The sequence below is a fragment of the Trachypithecus francoisi genome, unplaced genomic scaffold (genome assembly GCF_009764315.1).
Source record: "Trachypithecus francoisi isolate TF-2019V2 unplaced genomic scaffold, Tfra_2.0 Lachesis_group16, whole genome shotgun sequence".
Taxonomy (NCBI): Eukaryota; Metazoa; Chordata; class Mammalia; order Primates; family Cercopithecidae; genus Trachypithecus; species Trachypithecus francoisi.
Genome location: NW_022681461.1, coordinates 75,762,609 through 75,771,039, shown reverse-complemented (window position 1 = coordinate 75,771,039; position 8,431 = coordinate 75,762,609).

Genomic DNA, 8,431 nt, shown 5'->3' with positions numbered 1-8,431 from the left:
GTTTAACTGAAATTCAAATATAACAAGCACCATGTATTTTATCTGGCAACTCTTAGCAGTCATAAAAATCCACCACACTCGACAAAAAGATGGCTGCTGTCATGGGTGTGTACATGTCTCTGTAGCTACCCAAAGGAAGGAGCAGTTTTTCCTGCCTGGAAGTGCCAGCTTAGGCTTCATAGCACTGCGTGGGCTGACTGGTAGGAATTACGAGCTTGCTGGGTCATCTTGAAGGATGATCAAGATTTGACAGGCAGAGATAGGGGAAGAAAGTTTCAGACCCAGGGAAGACCACAGAGTTTGGAAATAATGCCCAGAGTGTGTGGGCAATGGGAGGAGGGAAAAAATGAATGTGAGGGCCAGGTCATGAAGGGATTTGGCAAGAAGGTGAATCATTCAAAATTTCTTTCTGCCATCAATAGGAAACCATCCAAACAATGCCTTTTCTTTTCTCTTCTCCTCTCTCCTCTTCTCTCCTCTTCTCTCTCCTCTCTCTCTCCTCTCTCTCTCCTCTCTCTCCTCTCTCCTCTCTCTCTCCTCTCTCCTCTTCTCTCCTCTCTCCTCTCTCCTCTCTTCTCTTCCCTTTTCTTTTAGTTTTTTCTTGTTGCCCAGGTGCAATGGCACAATCTCAGCTCGCTGCAACCTCCACCTCCCAAGTTCAAGCAATTCTCCTGCCTCAGCCTCCCAAGTAGCTGGGATTACAGGCGTGTGCCACCAAGCCCAGCTAATTTTTGTATTTTTAGCAGAGACAGGGTTTCACTATGTTGACCAGGCTGGTCTTGAACTCCCGACCTTAGGTGATCCGCCTGCCTCGGCCTCCCAAAGTGCTGAGATTACAGGCGTGAGCCACTGCACTTGGTCTCTTATTTTTATTTTTATTGTATTTCTTCAAACTTCAGCTAAGCAGATTTCACAAAATGTGGGCCATGGACTATTGTTACTGTTGGAGGTAATTTCAGGTAAATTTTGGTGATTTAGGGTAGTCTGGGGAATGTAGAGTTAAATCACCTTGATTTACCCAGGGAGAAGATTAATTTATTTTAAAAAAATTTGAGTCTTAATTTTATTTCTATGTGTACACTTTTTAAAAATTAGGACTTTAATTTTTAGAAAAGTCTTAGTAAGTTTGCAGAAAAATTGAGGAGAAAGTAAAGAGAGTTCTCATATAGACCCCTCTTGAATCCTTTTAATTCTCTTCCAAGGTCAGGCTTGGTAGCGCGTGCCTGTAATCACAGCTACACAGGTAGCTGAGGCACTAGAATCGCTGGAACCTTGGAAGCAGAAAGTTTAGTGAGCTGAGATCGTGCCACCACACTCCAGCCTACGTGACAGAGAAAGACTGTCTCAAAAAAAAAAAAAAAAAGCTGGACGTGGTGGTTCGCACTTGTAATTCTAGCACTTCGGGAGGCTGAGGTGGGAGGATCACCCGAGGTCAGGAGTTCAAGACCACCTTGGCCAACATGGTGACCCTGTCTCTACTAAAAATACAAAAAATTAGCCAGGTGTGGTGGTGCATACATGTACTCAGCTACTCAGGAGGCTGAGGCAGAGGAATCACTTGAGCCAGGGAGGTGGAGTTTGCAGTGAGCGGAGATCATGCCACTGTACTCCAGCCTGGGTGACAGAGTGAGACTCTGTCTCAAAAAAAACAAAAAAAAAAAATCAATCATCTTTAAATACTGATTGGATTACTCAAGAAGAAAGTCTTAGTTGGTGCTGTTTTATCTTTAACATCTCTCTGATAATTGCTTATTCTACTGAAGCGGGCCAGGGAGGGAAAGAAAGAGAGAGGGAAGTAGAGAGGGAAGAAAAGAGAGAGAATGAACACTTATGTTTTGAGTCTTTGACAAGCCACATATCAAGTTAGAATTGAAAAAAAAGTCATTTTGTTTTCAATGCACTCATGTTTGAAGTTTTCTTTGACTTCTGAGAGCAACACTCATTTTCTCCTGAAGGCGTGGTGATAAAAACTTTCATTGTAAAATCTATTCATATACAAAAAGTGAATAGGTGAAGTAAATGATGATAGAGGTGACTTGCTGATGACTAAAGCTTGAAAAGTTAAGAGCTAAGGAATTCTGGCTGAGGTTGCATTCTTACCTCATGGTAAATTGCCATCTGATCTTTCCAGGGTTGACGGAATTTTCTGGAGAAAAGTCCCACCTTCTTTAGTAAGAAGGAATAAAGATCGCCCCAGGGGAGCAGTGGCTTTATAAAAATACTGTACCGTATATTGCTTAAACCTTTCCTTGGCTGCTCTTCTCTGCCCTCTCATCCCCATCCAGTCTTTTCCCTTTAAAAAATTTTTTAAATTATTATTATTATTATTATTATTTTGAGAAAGGATTTCACAACTGTCGCCCAGGCTGGAGTGCAATGGCACAATCACGGCTCACCGCAACCTCTACCTCCTGGCTCAAGCGATCCTTCTGCCTCAGCCTCCCAAGTAGTTGGGATTACAGGCACATGCCACGACACCCAGCTAATTTTTGTATTTTTTGTAGAGATGAGGTCTCACTATGTTGCCCAGGCTGGTCTTGAACTCCTGGGCTCAAGTGATCCACCCACCTTGGCCTCCCACAGTACTGGGATGACAGGTATGAGCCACCATGCCTGGCCAGTCTTTTCTGTAAAGCCCTGATGAGGAATATTAAAATGAATGCTTCCTTTTAAGAGGACACCTAATGTGAACAACAACAATGGCAAGAAGACAGGCTCAGGATTTTTTTTAAGAGTGAGCACGCATAATACATTAAAAATCTATCAGTGGCACACACAGATTTTCAGGAACATTCCTGGGAGTGGGGAATATGCTAGCCAAGGCAATTTCTCTGAAATCCATTTCCTGTATCTTAGGGCACATGGAGCCAGGGTGACACCAATAAAAGGATCGACTGAGGCAGTACATTTTCTTTCTTTGAGAGAATCTTTGTCATATTAGTGTATCATGCTTTTAATTTTCTCTAGCATACCTGGGTTCACATCTACACTCAACCATTTACTGGCTGTGTGACCTTGGACAAGCTACCTCAACCTCTCAACTTCTGTGCCTGTATAATGAGAAAAGTATTACTGATCTCTGGAGTTCAAGACCAGCCTGGGCAACATGGCAAAACCCCATCTCTACTAAAAAGACAAAAATATTACCCAGAAGTGGTGTTGCATGCCTGTAGTCCCAGCTACTCGGGAGGCTGAGGTGGGAAGATTGCTCCAGCCTGGGCCTGGTCAACATGCTGAAACCCCATCTCTACTAAAAATACAAAGAAGTCAACCAGATGTGGTGGCTAATACAGATACATGCCTGTAGTCCCAGCCACCCAGGAGGCTGAGGTGGGAAGATTGCTTTAGCATGGGAGGCAAAGGTTGCACCACTGTACTCCCGCCTGGGCAACGGAGTGAGACTCTGTCTCAAAAAAACCCAAAAAACCAAAAAAGTATTACTGATCTCATAGGGTTGTGTAAGGAATAAATGAAGTTGTGTTTGTGTGTGTGCATCCCTTTTGGGGAAGGAAAAGTTACTGAGTAAATGGTGGATAACTGGAATTGCATCTGTTACAAAGGTAACTTGTGGTGACTTCAACTATATGAAGAGAGAGAAAATAATATAAACACCTCCTACTCCCAGCCACACACACATACTGGGAAATTAGTTTGTTTGCCCAGCTGGGTACCATCTCACTGCACAGAACTGATTCTAGTATTTTCAATTAATATTTGTGGAACAATACGGCCCTAGACACAAGCCAACTACTCCATCTGGCCCTCCATCAAGGAAATGATGATGGGTTTCAGTGCAGAAGAGCAAAAATGACCACGTGGACCTTACTGGGACACAGGACTGACTGTACTTTATGGAGGATCTTGACTGATGTTACTTTTTTCTCACCCTCTATCTTTAGATCCTAGCCTTGTGTAAGATGCAACTCTATTAAAGAAATCTTACTAACACCTGTAAGAGCTTTTGTAGTTGTTTTTCTGGCTGTTTATTTGGGATTCTTGAGCCTCATTGTTTATCAAAGGGTTGCAAATTGTTTTTGTCTTTATTCTTTTGTTTTAATGCCTCATTGATATTTTTAATCAGTCCTTTGGTGTACTTCACCAGGGTTGCTCAAAAGCGAGTGTACATCAGAATCATCTCCATTTTCCTTGCATGTGTCCTCTGCCTCCGCTTCCAACAGCTTCTGATTAGGGGCATCTGGAGTGGGGTCTGAAATGTGCATTTCTAACGTATTCCCAGGTGATGCTAACACTCCTGGTCCCAGACCTTCACTTTGAGAATCCCTGAACTAGGTCATGGATGAAGATGGCCTAATGAAGATGAGGCCCCTACCACAATGACTTTCAAACTTGACTACCAGAACCCACGTTATTATAGTAGGTGCACTCTGATTTTTTTTTTTTTTTTTTTGAGACAAGGTCTCACTCTGTCACCCAGGCTGGAGTACAGTGACACAATCTCTGCTCGCTTCAACCTCTGCCTTCTAGGCTGAAGCAATTCTTTTACCTCAGCTTCCTGAGTATCTGGAAGCATCAGGCTTGCACCACCATGACTGGCTAAATTTTTTTTGTATTTTTAGTAGAGACAGGGTTTTGACATGTTGTCCAGGCTGATCTTGAACTCCTAGGCTCAAGTGATCCATCTGCCTCAGCCTCCCAAAGTGCTGGTATTATAGGCGTGAGCTGCTACACATAGCCTCAGAATTTTTTTTTGTTTGTTGGATTTTAAGAAAATGCTGACCCACTGATTGCATTTGATGAGCCATTATTGGGTCATGTTCCAGCATGAAAATACTGTTAGTGTTTGATAAATAAAAACTGCACTGGTAAAAATGCATCACTCTTCATTAGACAACAGGCAAAAATTAAGTTACCTCTCTCTTTTCCTATTACAATAGAAGGACCATTATAAAAGCACGGATCCTTCTACTTGTAAGCAAGTGAAGTCACATCGAGACTTTGGCTGCTGAAAGTGAGATGGAGAAGCCTTTGCTTTCCAGATAATTCTCTTGGATTCTGACATGTGGCTTGTTTTATTGTTCCAATGTAAGGCAGAACTGAAATAATAGTGAAGAAAACTGAACATCCGCCTGCTCCAACATGTAGAGAGACGCTACAGAACGTAAAATGCCTGTGCTGCCAGCGGGATTCCGTGTGACATCTGCCACATGTGCGCATGAAATTCATTCTCCATCCTGTTCTTCTCTAAAGACATTTTCACAGCTGCTTTTTCCAGAGGGCCTGTGACTTGTGAGTGTTGGCTTGGGTTTACAGGTGGTCTTTGATTTTCATTTGTCTAACTTGCACATATTACACGTTGACATTAAACCTTCATGCACATAATTTGGCCTTTCTATTGTCACTGGTTATGTAATGATTTTCCAGCCATCCTCACTACAGTGGCCTGTGCTCTGATGTGGCGGGGCCTGAGCCAAGGTGCCAGGCATATTCAGTCACTTTTACTAATACTAGTGCTGCTCTAGGTCCAGGGGCCTTGTTTTAGTCCACACCTCCTTGGTCACATTCTTTGCCCTTCAGCAGCCTGACTCTCTAGAGCAAGCTAGCTCCAGGCTTCCATCCTTGGCGTGGAAATCTTGTCTGGCCCCACTTCTGTCTGGTTCTCACTCCCGTATCACCTGGGCTTGGAAGAATGGCAAGCATGGGGAATGGGTAAGGAGTGATAGGCTGCTTTGGTGGAGTGAAGAACACACTTCATTTGTCCTACTGAATGGACCCATCACATCGGGGCCCAAATATTTAAAAATTACAGGCTGTAGAGTTTTCCACTCCTGTCTCTGGCAACATCAGGTTTGTGGGAAAGAGAAATGGCCTCAAAAGCAGTGCACAGTCTCCTCAGCCCTGAAGATTTCCATCTGTCCCACCGGGCAGAGGTCTGGGCTGAAAATGCGCAATGCATAAGCAACAATACTTATGATCTTTACTTGAAAAACTTTCTCGGAAGCAAAATGCTTGTTTTGTGTGTGTGTGTGTGTGTGTGTGTGTGTGTGTGTGTGTGTGTTTGAAGAGATGGGTCTTTCTATGTCACCCAGACTGGAGTGTAGTGGTTATTCACAGACACGATTGAACTCCTGACCTCAAGCAATCCTCCCTCCTCAGCCTCCTGAGTAGCTGGGACTACAGATGCACGCCACTGTGTATGGCCAAAATACTCTTGCAATGTCTAAGTATGAGTTTGTTTGACTTTGAGAACTGCGGTTTTCAAAAATGTCCCCTCATTCTTAAGATCTCAGGTCTACAGTTATTTCATCAGGAAGCCATCTCTGACTTCTGGCAAGTTCAAATTTCCTTTCCTTAGGACGTGCTCACAAAGCACGAGAGCTTCTCCTTCATAGCACATCTCCTTACAAATGCATTTTTAAAAAAGTGAACTTTATTTGGATTTTTTAAAAAATTATTTATTTATTTATTTTTGAGACAGAGTCTTGCTCTATTACCCATGCTGTAGTGCAGTGGTGTGACCTCAGCTCACTGCAGCCTCTGCCTCCCGGGTTCAAGCAATTCTTCTACTTCAGCCTCCTGAGTAGCTGGGACTAAAGGCACATGCCACCACACCCAAATTTTGTTTTGCATTTTTTTTTTTTTTTTTAGTAGAGATGGGGTTTTGCCATGTTGGCCAGACTGCTCTCAAACTCCTGACCTCAGGTGATACACCCACCTCAGCATCCCAAAGTGTTGGGATTACAGGTGTGAGCCACTGCGCCCAGCCTGGATTTATTTTTAAAAAGTTGCAGAGATGGTAGAGAGTATCTGTATATTCTTCACTCAGTCTCTTGATATTAACATTTTTTTCTTGAGGCAGGGTCTTGCTCTGTTGTCCAGGCTGGAGTGCAGTGGCATGATCTCGGCTCATTGCAGCCTCGACCTCCTAGTCTCAAGCAATCCTCCCACCTCAGCCTCCTGAGTAGCTGGGACTACATGTGCATGCCACTACACCTCCCTGGTTTTTGTATATTTTTGTAGAGATGGGGTTTTGCCATATTTCCCAGGCTGGTCTTGAACTCCTTAGCTCAGGCGATCCACCTGCCTTGGCCTCCCAAAGTGCTGGAATTATAGGCGTGAGTCACTGTGCCTGGCCCTGATGTTAGCATCTTAAGTTACCATGTTGTATTTGTCAAAACTAAGAAACCAACATTGTTACATTACATTAGACTAAACTCCAGACTTTATTTGCATTTTAAGTGTCCTTTCTTGTTTTAGGCTCCAATCCGGGTACCAAGTCTTGGTCTTCTCCTCTGGTCTGTGTGCTGGTCTGGATACTGGGGAATTAGAGAGCAGTAAGAAGACATGCTCCTGCCCTGTGGGAGAGTCTCAGTCTAAATGCCCTAAAGGAAAGGATAGCCAACTCAAGATTAAACACAGATTAAGAGACATGTTACCTGTGCTCCCTGCTGGAGTTTTGTTTTTCCTTTCTGTAGTGGAAGTAAACACTGATTAAGTGATTCTTGGATTTCAAGGAACTAAGATCTATTTGTTTATCATTTAGAATATGCCAAACTGCCTTTCAGTGACAGCTTGCTTAAGGATTTGAGTTCCCTAAATTTAATCTTCTGCTATTTGGCTAACATTGAATGGGAAGATCAAGGAACCTGAATATAGTTGTCCATATTGTGATTAGTTTCACGACTCCTAGGACACTAAAATCTATGGGTGTTCAAGTCTCTAACCTAAAATGGCATAGTATTTGCCGAAGACCTATGCATATCCTGCTATATAATTTACATAATCTCTAGATTACTTATAGCACCTAATACAATGTAAATGGTATGTAAATAGTTGTCATACTGTATTTTTTTTATTTGTGTGTTTTTTTATTGTCATTTTAAAATTGTTTTTATGAATGTTTTTGATTCATGGTTGGTTCAATCCACAGATGCGGAACCTGCAGATGCAGACGGCCAACTGTACTCGGTTTTCCATGAATACTGGGACAAGTTGGAAGGGAAATGTGTCCCAAATCAAAAGTTCTTCAGCCTTAAATGGAACTGATTCTAGAAAAGAAAGGAAACCTTCATTTGTCCCGTTAAGATCATTCATCTTCTCAACCTGGTCCACTTCCAAGAGGATGGAGAAGAAGCAAGAACCCGGCGAACAGCTTCATACGTCGGGGACAAATTTCTTTTTCTTTTTTTTCCTTTTTTTTTTTTTTGCAACCCATTCAGATTTTTACTGGACATTCATGGCAGAAAGAGGCGATGTGCGTCCAACCGTGTCACACAAACCATCCTCTGCCCAGTGCCGCTGACGCGCGCAGAAGCATTCTCTGCAGCGGCCCTTGTCGGCGCCGGGCCCTCACCCGCGCCGGGGCCCTCATCCACAGCACTGCACCTTCTTTGTAGAAGCAGAACCCGAGACTCAGAGCGCAGCTCGCCCTGATAACTGTGCTCCCAGCGGGCAGACCCTCTAGAAGATGGGG